We start from the raw sequence: 12,878 nt of genomic DNA on the forward strand, positions 1-12,878 counted from the left end.
CCACATATCAGTGAGATCATATAATCGTCTCTCTCTGATTGCCTTATTTTGCTTAGCATAACAGACTCTAGTTTCATCCACATCATTGCAAATGGCAGAATTTCTTTTTTGATGGCTGTGTAATATTCCATTGTATATATATACCACATCTTCTTTATCCATTCATGTATCAGTGGACATCTGGGCTTTTTCCATAGTTTGGCTATTATGAACATTGCTGCTTTGAACATTGGGGTGCATGTGGCCCTTCTTTTCACTGCATCTGTATCTTTGGGGTAAATACCTAATAGTGCAATTGCTGGGTTGTAAGGTAGCTCCGTTTTCAAATTTTTGAGTAAACTCCATATTGTTTTCCACAGTGGCTACACCAGTTTGCATTCCCACCAACGTGCAGAAGGGTTCCCCTTTCTCTGCATCCTCGCCAACATCTGTTGTTTCCTCATTTGTTCATTTTAGCCATTCTGACTGGTGTGAGGTGGTACCTCATTGTGGTTTTGATTTGTATTTCCCTGATGGTTAGTGATGTGTATCCTTTTGTTTGACCATAAGCTCACCAAAAGCAGGCACTGTTGCTTACTCATGCTTTCATTGCCCAAGTAATTCATGAACACTTTCATTTTGTAAAACAATCAATTAACACAGAAATATAACATGAAAATCCCCCCTCACTTCTAACCCCTAAGTAACCCTCCCCTCCTCATCTTATTTGTATTTGAACCCTCCATGCCTAGTTCAGCATCTGGCACACAAAAGCCCCCACAACTGTGCTTTGAATAATGATTGAATGAATGACTCTCCTTCCAAGGTTATTCTTCTCAATCAGTGACACATCTGATCATAAATCTGAGTTTAAATAACCATTCACAGCGTGCAGCTTCCTCACTCCAAGGTAACACTGTATGTACTCTCTTGTGGTTTATTTTTGCTAATTCACTGTCTGAGACTTCAGTCTCCTCCAGGTCCTGTTTACTTTGACTATTCAAAGCTCTGCTCCTCTGCTGGAGCAGTTTACATTGGGAGGAAGTTTTCTCCCTGCCTGTGCAGTGTAAATTGGTTTCTAAACAATCTAAACAGTCTCCATTAATATTGTACTGTAGAACAAGGCAGGATAAAATATTCAAAGTAGCAGGAGTTACTTTTTAGGATGATTGAATATGATGAAGGAGCCAAGGACAAAGGGTAATTTATTCCAAAGGAAGTCAACACCTTTGCTTTGCACTAGCTCTTGCAGTTAAAAAATAGGGCTGGTAATTGGACTTGCTTTATGAAAATCTCATTAGCATTAGCATATAACTAAAATGCACAGCTCCATAGTTAATTGCAATCCTGTACTGCGGTTAACAACTACAGTGATGACATTTGCATATTGCACATAAAATTAAAAATGCATGTCAGATAGGTGCTCTTTCAGAAAAAAAATCCTTGAATAACATTGCATTCACTACAATAATCAGAAAGATTTTGAATTTGAATGGAAATTATATGTATAGTATGAGCTTTAGAAAGACAGAGGAGCCTGATCAAGGAGGAGGGGAATCTAAATCTGAAACATCACATAGGCAAAACTCCAGCAGCTGGAATTTTCTTCAAGGGCAGAGACCTGTAATACTGAAGCGTGTGTGTGCTTTGTGGAAATACAACCCTTTCATCTGAAAGTCTCATTTCACCTCCCAGGCATCAGTCCTATCTTGGTGCTTTTCCTCCAGACTGTAAGCTTCTTGAGATCATGGACTTGATCTTTTTAAATCTTTATATCCCACAATGCTTAGCATGTAGGAGGCATTCAGTTGTTCGAAGTGTGAACCGACTCAAGCCCTCTCTAATTAAATTCCGTAGCCACAAGAGGCTGTAGTGAAGTGTAGTGAAGTGGATGTTCACTTTTATGTCCTGGAGTCAGTCACCTTGAGCCAGTCACTTCAACTTCCCTAAGCTTCCATTTCCTCCTCTATAAAATGTTGTCTGCGTTCAAGGTTTTTGAGAAGACCCAGAGAGAGAATACGTAGTACTTAGCGCAACACAGTGGCACATAGCAAGTGCTATTATTGTTGTAACTGTTGTTTTGGGATTAAAGATCATGGGAAAATGAAGCTTTCAGGTTTCTGTTTCTGTTTTTGCAGCTTTTCCCATGTTGAAGCTGAAGTACAAATCACTTTGTATGTCAGTTCTAATGCCAGTCAACTACCAGACAGATCAATGTTACCATGAGGAACAGTACTTGCCACAAGGGCAAATGAAGCTCTGAAAAGAGAATCGGGGGGCTTAAGACAACAATACCACCCTCTGGGTGGATGACACAAGAATCCATTATCAGGCTTTGTACATGAGACTCCTCTGTTGACCCTAAATTGTCTGCCTCTTGGAAGACAACAATGTACCAGGAACCAGAGTCAACATATGCAGTGCACTATGCTAGGAACTCAGAAACACAGATGACCTTGGATGTGGACCTGATTGATATACAAGTGGAAATTCTGGACTAGAAATAAAGTGAAGGATCAGAACTAGAGTTAAAAATATGGGTGTCATCAGCATGGAGAAGAGATGGAACACTGGGTATAGGTGAGCTCCCTGTGGCTATCCACTGGCGGACACTACCACTTAGGGGATGTGAAAGGGAACTCATTATCAGATTCATTATCAGTCTTTGTACATGAGACTCCTCAGTGACCCTAAATTGTCTGCTTCTTGGAAGACCGTCTCAGTCCAGGCATGAAGCAGATGGTGTCAGTGAAAAAAACAGAGAAGGAGAAATATGGGAAGAAAAAGGGCAGAGAGACCTGGGAGGTTGAAGTAGGGAAGAATTTTAACAGGTAAGTGGTAGTTACCAGAGTTAGCTCTGTGTAAGATCAAAGAGGGCCATTGGATTTGGTAATAAGGATGTGACTGGTGATTCTTGTTTAAGAGGGAAGCTGTTATAGAATGGGATGAGTGAGAACTTGACATCAAGGGTAGGTTAAGAATGAAAGGATGGGAAGGAAATGTAGGAAAATGTAGGCTATGCTTTGGCAGTAAAAGAAAAAGCTCAGCCAGCAGCTTGAGGGCATAGCAGAGTTGGATCAGAAAGTGTATAGTACTGGAGAGACCTAAAGTAGGAGCCAGTGAGAAAAGAGAGAGAAGATATGAGACAGCTGGAGGTGGTGATACCCTTGGAACCAGCCCAAGTCCCAAGCTGTACAGGATTCTCGTGAGCTGTTTGTTCTGTTCTGTGGGGACTGAGGTCAGGACCTTCTCATTTGGGTGAGATTCACCTTTTCTTTGGCCCTGCGCCCCTGGTTCTCACCTGTATCCCGATAAATTGGAATAATAATTTTCAGTTTTTTCATCTGTCTCCTCCTTTGATGGTGAGATCCTTGGCTGCAGGAACCACGTCTTATTCATCTGAGCATCCCCAGTGCCTAGTTCAGGGTCTGGCACAGTCAATAAGGATTATTGAACTCAACTATATAGTCCCTTATGGCCAGGCTGTTCCATTAGCTGGAGTTCCCAGTAATTACACAGCCCCTTTATAAATCCTCCCACCTCTGCCCCCATCTCACATATATCTGATATTGAGGTGAGAAAAGACTAGGTATCGTTCACTCCCTTCCCCCATTCTTGGGGAGCAGACCAGAAAACATGGGAGCCCTGTCTCACCTTGTACTAAATGAATTGTGTGAGGCACTAACTGAAAATGAAGCCAAAAAGCCAAGATCCTATTCTCTCCTAGAGAGAGTTTTAGAGAGTTTCTCCCCCAGAGTCTACTTCTCTCTCTACTCTTTCTCTTCAGGCTAGTAGGGTTTTTTTTCTTTTTTCCAACTATCTAGTACCTGTTTCTATTTCTACTTTTAAAATCCTGTTTTTAGACCCAAACCTTTCATTTGCCTTTACTCAAAGGCTTTCTGCAGACTATCTCTAAGAAAATGATCTTGAACCATAATCTGACAAATGAAGCTGAGCCAACATTTTTCACCCCTTTCAATGTTTTTCACTGTTTTCATCCTGTGTGGGTCCAGCTCAGACAAGACCCCAAGACACAAAAGCTTCTGTTAAAGAACAGACCCTGGGGCTTCCAATTTAGAGTGATAGGCCTTCCTGGAAAGGGATAGAGATGAATCCATGAACTCAAAGCTGTGTGCCAGACTGCCCTGATTTTCCTTAATAAATCAATAGTTGCAAAGCTTTCCAACTACTAACAAAGAAACTTCCTTTCTCACTCATGCTTAAAAAAGAATTTTTTTTCTTCCAGAAAAATTTTTACTAGTAATCTCTTTAGGTCTAATCCCCTACTATTCAATCTGAGCACATTGGCTCCCCACATGTTGTGGGATTAGGATTGGCCTGGCAGTGACCCAGGGGAACAAAGGGGCAGGCAAAGTGGGGTGTAATTCTACTCCTTTCACTGACCACCTTCTCTGGGGGGCTTCTGCAACCCACCATCCTGTGAGTCAGTTTGCAGATCCTGGGGTCCAAGAAAAGGAAGCATTGTCTCACAGCTATAAATCCAGAACTGTGTTCGTGGATTTCATTTTCCTGCTTCTCACTCATGCTCGTTCTTGTTTTCCTGGCACAAAGGCATTTGCGCCTAGAATGGCTGCTTACCTCAGCTGACTGCTATTTGCCGGTATCCAGCTCATTTTGTTGTTCTGAAAAGCCACATAAAGGAAAGAGTTGGTAATTCTGCCTGATGCTACATTAAACTTATCTGTGCTAAATATGTCTCAAACACCCAAACTGCCTTAAAACCTCAACTAAGCTGAACAAATGACTCACTTTTAGGCATGCAGGGGCGGGACACACACACACACACACACACACACACACACACACCACCTAACTACACAGTTTTTGTCAACGTTGCTCTCCCAGTGATTTCCACTTTAGCTTCTACCTTGAGTCTTTTGGTTCCTGCCCAACACAAGGCCTCTGGCTGTTCAGTGGGGTTCAGAATTCAGTGTGGAGCAGTTTGGGTGGTGGGGGTAGGACACGCAGCGCTCCTACCCTCTTTGAGCGGAACCGCAGGGAACTGAAGGCACCTGGCCCGCTGCCTCTTGCATCGGATGTGGCCTTTCCTCTGGCCTTTCCTCTGGCTTGCTCTGTGGGCCTACACAGTTTGTCACTCTACCTCTTTCTCTCTGCTGGCACCTTTGCTGAAGGAGGGCCACCCCGTCTCTAATGCTGTATTCTAGCAGCTCATGGCAACACAGAGTCACTTGAAGCATATACCTTAAAGACTATATTCTGTCCAACCTGCTTCCTCTGCAGCTTACCAAAAAGAGCTGCTTGTTTATCCAGCTGTCAGCCATTTCCCATAAATGTCTGGCCCAGTGAGCTGTGTTGTGTCAGGCATTGCTTTAGTACCAGTGGGCTGGCCCTCTGCCAGGTCCTCATTGTTGGCGACTCCATCTTGCTATTGAATGCTAAGTATGAGTCAGAGGTGATTCTGGTGAAACCTCGGGCAGGTCCTGACAACAAGGGCAGACCAAGCCACACAGGGAGAATGTTGCCTGATCTCCACTCTGTAGACCTGTGGATAGTTCTGAAGCTTGATGCCATGTTAGTACAAACAGTACGAAATGCAATTCAGCTACTCCTGTGCACTCATCCCTGGGCTGGGCTGTCAGAGGCAAGGAAGAAGTGCATGTTGGTTTCTGTAGCAGCTATGGCCGGCAGCCCAGCTTCTTAATTGGGTTTCGTTTGAAAATAAATACCTCATCGGACAGTAACACTTATCAACTCTTTTTGGAAGAAAAGTGTTGCTTTGTGTAGGCTGATGTGTAACTTTAATAATCTTATCGTTAGTTCCGAGTACTGTGCTAATTATTCAAAGTTGTCCTTCATCTTTTGTATGTATTATGGTATTTATTCAGCAGCAGCCTGGTGAAGGACTGTATCATTAGATAATGCCCACATTTTAAGAGGTTCAATTTCCTAGAAACCAGTTTCTAAGTTTCATGTATCCTTACTTAGGCTTTTTAAAGATACTGAAGAAGAATATTCTACAAAACCCTTTATTGCTCTGCGGTGATGAGGTCAGACAGACCTCCCGTTGAGGCTGACTAAAGCTGTCGTACAACTTTGGGGTGGCCTTGGAAACTTGGAGACATTGGAGCATGTTTAGTCACCACTAGCTCAAGCCCATGGCTCCTGTCACCACTTTGGTGAGTTGGTAGTACAATAGAGATGTCACTGTGGTAAGGCCTGGAATGAGGGCCCATCACAGGGCTGTTTCCTTGGTAAAAGAACAATAAATTGTTTCTAGTTGTTTTTATTAGAAGAAATTTCCTAATGGAAAATGCTCCTCCACTAAATGGGATTTTATCTGTACAAAACTATAATGCTTATGACTGTCAGGGTCAATTCCCATTGGCACCTGAGAGCTGAAAAATGACATCTGTCATCACAAGAGAAAGAAGTATTTTTTCTTATGTTGGTCAAAAGCCAAGTCATTAATTGCCAACCAATAGAGATACAGCCTAGGGGAAAATAATTTTTCAGAGTTTTAATTGCCCCTGAAATTCCAGATAGAAAATTTTACATTCATTTACACCTTAAGTAGCAAAAAATTCCAAGGGACTAAGTTCTTTGACCAACCCAGAATTTGGTTTGTCCAACATTCTCTAGAAATGGATCATTGGCTGGGATTTGTACATATGTTTGTTATAACCTCATTCGTATTATAAGATGAATACACACACACACACACACACACACACACACACACACCAGTCTGATATATTAATCATAAGTTACCAAGTTACTCAAATTATTTTCAAAGACAAACTTTATGTAAAGATAAAGATGTTAACACGTAAAATGCAAAAATGTTTCCTAGCTATGCTGCCATTTTAGGTTAACTGAATATAGAATGTAGCTTAAGAAAATCATAGTTTATAAATTAAAATGAGATGAATGGGGCACCTGGGTGGCTCAGTCAGTTAAGCGTGTGCCTTCGGCTCAGGTCATGATCCCAGGGTCCTGGGATCAGGCCCCGCATCAAGGTCTTTCCTCAGCTGGGAGCCTGCTTCTCCCTCTCCTTCTGCTGCTCCTCCCCCTTGTTCACGTGCTCACTCTCTAAGAAAGAAAGAAAGAAAGAAAGAAAGAAAGAAAGAAAGAAAGAAGATAAAAATTGTTGACCAGCTATATAAAAAAAGGCAGGAATTCAAGTTGCGCAATCTGGGTTATTTTTTCTTTCCACTGCCCAAGATATTGTTTATAGTTTTATTGTTATATACTCAAGTTTTCCCCCATACTATAAAGCATTGATAATGTTTTCAATCCATTACTACCTTTTGGAGTATAATGTAAATTCTTATGTGTGCTTCAGTATTTTTTTAGAAATCATTCTTTGGATTAATTAGATTGCTATTCAGAGACTGAGAAGGAATTACTTGGTATATTCCTTGTGTTTTTATTAAAGCTAAAAATTTGTTTGTTTTTTTAAAGATTATTTGAGAGAGAGCATGAGCAGGAGGGAGGGGCAGAGGGGGAGGAGAAGCAGACTCCCCGCTGAGGACCCTGAGATCATCACCTGAGCCCAAGGCAGACGCTTAACCAACTGAGCCACCCAGGTGCCCCAAAGTTTTTTTTTTTAATATGAAAGTGTAGAAAATTTCGGAGTTGCCTCAGATTTTGGTCAGAGGAAGCAGAAGAAGAGTGGAAAACTGTGGTATGACAAAATGGTTGTGGTGGTAGAACCACTCATAGGAGGACACTCCGAGTTGTCTTTGATTTTAGTTTATATCTTAAAGACCATTTTACTTTGTTTCAAACAAATAAATTGACAACTTATATTTCACAATATAGTGTGTACAAAGCACTTAAAACTTTTCCTGGGACACACTGACTTCACACTGGGATGCTGGGAGAGAGGAGTACTACAGTTACATGGAAGGCAGCATTCCCCACCCATTTTTATGTTGTGGTTTCGGAAAAGAGATGTGATTCTTTCTTTTTCACATCCAACACTATAAATTGATTCACTCATTGATTCAGCAAATATTTATTGAGAACCTATTATGTTAAAATAGTCTGGGAAGGGGCACCTGGGTGGCACAGCGGTTAAGCGTCTGCCTTCGGCTCAGGGCGTGATCCTGGCGTTATGGGATCAAGCCCCACATCAGGCTCCTCTTCTGGGAGCCTGCTTCTTCCTCTCCCACTCCCTCTGCTTGTGTTCCCTCTCTCGCTGGCTGTCTCTATCTCTGTCAAATAAATAAATAAAATCTTTAAAAAAAAAAAGTCTGGGAAATAGGCTTTTGTGAATTGTGATATGTGACAGTTTAGTATTAATGTTGAATTAACAGAGGATTCTGAATTACCAGTCAATATAACTAAGTCAGGGATAGCTCAGAACTCTTCCTCAGGTGTGCCATATAACCTGGCTATATAGAAATTCAAGTGAATATGCATTTTGCTATCTGGGCAGATTCCTAGGAGTCACATTGCCACTATGCATCTTGGAGGATGAATAGGCAAAGAAGTTCATCAACAAATTATAAGTCTTCAAAACTAGGGTGCATTCTTTTTGTGATATAGGCAAAAACGGATTTGTTTGTAGAGGGCTTAAATCAGGAAGGACTGCAAGGTAAGGACCAGAGTGTTATGAATTTATATATCAAGAAGGAGGTGAGCTTATGATTCAGAAATTCAGAGTCAGTACAACCTAAATAAATCTGGTCTTAAAGGAGCAGCTGTTTCACTATGACTCATTTAAGATGCCTTGCAAAACCAGAAGCTCTAGAACTAGAGCTTGAAGAGAGGAAAAGTAACTACAAATGGAGTAACATTTAATAGCTGGCTCCTAATAAGTATTATCCAAAGGAAGCCTGCTTTCTGGTTGTCATCTAGGTACGTTTCTATTGAAATGTGAATACAATGTACCACATTTCACAAAACCAAAAAAGCTCCTGAAATGGGCAAGTTTTCAGGATGTTGTTCTCTTGAATTACTAATGTTATGCTTATCATAACTGGTATGGTAGACATAAAGTTCTTCTAAGAATGAGGAAATTTACATGCAAAAATCAAATTGACATAAAGTATTATCATAAAATGAGTGGAAGAAATGTCATGAGTGAATGCCAGTGGCTAAAGTATGATTTAAATCAGTAAAAGGCAGGGGCTGCTATCTAGGAAATGATCTGATAGCCAGTCTTTTGTAAAATAGACACTGATTTTTGTACTACTCAACTCACGTATATAAATACTGGAGCCAAAACCAAACGAGTCTGGAAGTTGAGAATTTTCAAAAGCAATAGTCATAACTGGAGAAAGAACATTTTTTCCCCTGAATATGCTAAGAGCCAGTGTAAAATAGTAGCATTGTTTCATTGCTGAATGCACCTACATCATCCAGTGATTTCTGTTATGAATGATTTAGATACAATTCTATTGCATTGTAAGAAACAGCTCAGATAAACTCTTGGAATATCTCCAATTTCGATAATTCCCTTGTCAAAAGTACATATAATAAGCAAAAAAAAAAATTTTTTTTTTTTTTTGTATTTTGCATAAGACTCTCTCTGTTCAGTGATTGCATTTTCTGCTTTAACTATTGGATCAGCTTCTGAGATATTGAATGGCCAGATATATAATGAAACAAAATGTGGTTAAAACTCCTTCTAGAGGCACCTGGGTGGCTCAGTCGTTAAGCGGCTGCCTTCGTTTCAGAGCATGATCCCAGGGTCCTGGGTTCGAGCCCTGCATCAGGCTCCCTTCTCAGCGGGAAGCCTGTTCTCTCTCTCCCACTCCCCCTGCTTATGTTCCTTCTCTTGCTGCCTCTCTCTCTGTCAAATAAATAAATAAAATAAAATAAAATTTAAAAAAAACAAAAAACAAAAAAAATTCCTTCTAATGGCTCCCCACCTGAGGGCTATGGACTATGGTAGACATATGGGAATAGGAGAGCAAGGGTGTGTTTCCAACATACACATTGTTTACGTTGTAAATAAATAATATGCATATGTTTATAGTCTTATTTTTTAATAAGAAGTGCTGTGGCAGTTATTAACTTCAGAATATTACTGGGTTTATGGAAGCTTTTATCATTATACATTTTTTCACTCAATTGAACACTAAAAATGCAATTACAATAAAATGGAGAGTCCTCAAAAATTTTCGACTTGGCAAAGAGTTCTCACACTTGCTACCAGAACAATTCTGGTGTTAGATATGGAAGGACCTCCTTGAGGTTAATTTTTTTTTTCTATTTTTTCCCCCAGGGGAATATCAGTAGGAGATGAAGCTGGAATATTTTAGGATGTTCTAGATGATATATCTGTTTCCACAAAAATTACATGCCTACATTTAATTATGTAACCCTTAAATAGGGGAAATCATAATTCTATCCATTTGAGAGTATATAATCTTTTAAAAACACATTTAGATATAAGCCATATGTTAAACTGAGTAAATCAGGTGTTGAAATAACGTGCTTTGCTTTCAAATAAATTACACCAGTATTTTTTAAATTACAACAAATCAGTAGCAGCCAATGTACATCAGAATACATTATCAGGTCCATAGCTCTGCTAGAGGAAGATGCTGTTTTGGCACTTGGTAACTTGATAGGATGTTGATAATGAGATGATAGTTATAGTTTGAGGGCAAGGAGCTTGCCTTTAACCTGTGAGTCGGTTTTATCTGTCCATTCATCCACTGGCACCAGTGTTGGCCAGTTGACCCAGAAGATGGATTGTCCAGTTGACTCTTTTAAAAAAAAAAATTTATTTATTTATTTGAGAGAGAGAGAGAGAGGGAGAGCGCAGAGGGATAATAAGAGGGAGAAGCAGACTCCCTACTGAACAGAGAGTCTGATGTGGGACTTGATTCCAGGACCCTGAGATCAGGACCAGAGCCGAAGGCAGATGCTTAACCAACTAAGCCACCCAGGTGCCCTCCAGTTGACTCTCTAGTGGCACCTTAATGCCAGGAGTTTAGTCATCTTTCTTTGGACCATGAAGATTATGCACTAAAGATGATTGGCAGCAATTTAAATCTATACCCTCTCTTCTTCCCCTAGCAATGTTCATTCATTCACTCTTACATTGGAAATTATTTGTGATGTACCAGGAGCTATGCAAGATGCTGGGGATACAATGGTGAGCAAATACAGGCACAATCAAATAATCACACAACTAACATGTAATTACAAACTAAGATAGGTACTGTAAGAAAGGATAAGGGCCATGAGGGAGAAGACTCTGAACCCAGATGGGAAGTTAGAGAAGTCAGCCCTAAGGAAGCTTGGCTTGAGTAACATCTAAAGCTATACCAACAGAACTGGTAATTAGTAACTGTGTATGATTTAATTTTAAATTAATTAGAATTAAACGAAATATAAAATTCAGTGTTTTTAGTCACACTAGCCACATTCAAATGCTCAATAGCCACACATGGCAAGCGCCTACTATATTGGACAGTGCAGGTATAGAATATTTGCATCACTGATCAAAGTTCTATAGGACAGCACTGGTCTAAACGATGAATAAGAATCAACCAGCAAAGTGGTAAGCAAAGCATTATAGGATGAGAAAAGGCTATGTGCAAAGGATGTATTAGTGAAAGAGACAGTTTACAAACTGAAAGAAGGCCATTGTGGCTGGAAAGAAAAGTTGAGAAGATTATAAAATGAAGCTGGAAAGGTAAGTAAGATCAAAAGCTTGTAAGGATTTTGGTCTCTTCCCTGAGAGTAAAGAGATTTGGGTGGGAAGTGGGAGATGAGTATTACAGGTTGAAGAGAGAAGAGTTTCAGATGATCGTAGAGAGTGAGTACAGGGACCTATAGAAAGCTTGCTAGGTAGGCAATGGTGAAGAACTCTCTCAGTTTAGTGATCATGAATTCATAATGAAACCAATCCTTCTTGTTGTATAACTTTCTCCAAAAACGCAGCTCTGGTGTAGAAATAGAGAGAGAAAAAAAGAGGGTAAATGCTGAGCTCAGATTCTGCCAGAAGGGTGTGGGCTAGAGAATTCAGGGTACTGGCAAGGGTGTTACTGAAATGATAGGCCATAAGATTTTAGCGGGATAAGGAAACAAGGCATGAAAAAGAGGGCTGATGAATTGGTAGAAAGTGAAGGAGGTCAATGGACTAAAAATCCAAAGTCAGATACAGAATAATCATAGCAAGAGGGACAAGCTGAAGGAGAGGCAGGTGTGGTCAGAGAGCAGGATGCTTGAATCAGCAACTTTGACAGTGGAAAAGTTGCAGATGATGACAAGATCCAGGGTGTGACCCCAAGAGTGGGCAGCTGAGATGGAGAGAAGTTAAGGCCGTTAGAGATGGGGAGATTGAGACCTGGAGGCCAGACTATCATACGGGTCAACTTTGAATTTTGAAATCACTGAGGTGGATAGGAGCACTGCTAGGAGACTAAAGAGTGAATGGCAGGCCCCGAGGTGAAAGTTACTAAAGGTGGAAAGGTAGTACTATTAGGGGGTGTGACACTGACTCAGAGGAGAGGGTTATAAGAGCGTAATGGAGTAAGGGTCTGGAAATGGCAATGGGGGCAATGAAACACCAACTCCCCCTCTGCCTGGTGTGTGAGAATAAGCAACCACTTTATGTGTGAGAATAAACCACAAATACTATTTGAGAGTCCACAGGAGAAGTGGTGTCTATGGGTTTAGTTGGAGCAAGAAGGTGAAAAGACTCTTTAGGAGGGTTTGCTGAATATGGAGCATATGGAGGGCATAGTGGCAGGTTTCAGCAAGTGAGGAGGAATGAAAGAGTCATCCAAAGAACAGTAGAATAACCATGCTAAAGGATTGATGACTAAGATGGATTATATTTGGGTATTAATTGATAAAAAATAAGTTGACAAGGATAGGAGTGATCACGGGCCCTAATGGTCCAAGGGTTTGGCTTACTTGGCCTGAGGTTGGGGTGTTTCTGCAGAGATTTC

General features: G+C 40.7%; 1 protein-coding gene across 3 annotated transcripts in view; it reads left to right on the forward strand.

Moving 5' to 3' along the window:
- JADE1 (jade family PHD finger 1) overlaps positions 1–12,878 on the forward strand; it is a 506,990-nt gene that overhangs the window by 290,506 nt on the left and 203,606 nt on the right. The window lies entirely within an intron of this gene.

Source organism: Ursus arctos, unplaced genomic scaffold (assembly GCF_023065955.2).
Source record: "Ursus arctos isolate Adak ecotype North America unplaced genomic scaffold, UrsArc2.0 scaffold_11, whole genome shotgun sequence".
Lineage (NCBI taxonomy): Eukaryota > Metazoa > Chordata > Mammalia > Carnivora > Ursidae > Ursus > Ursus arctos.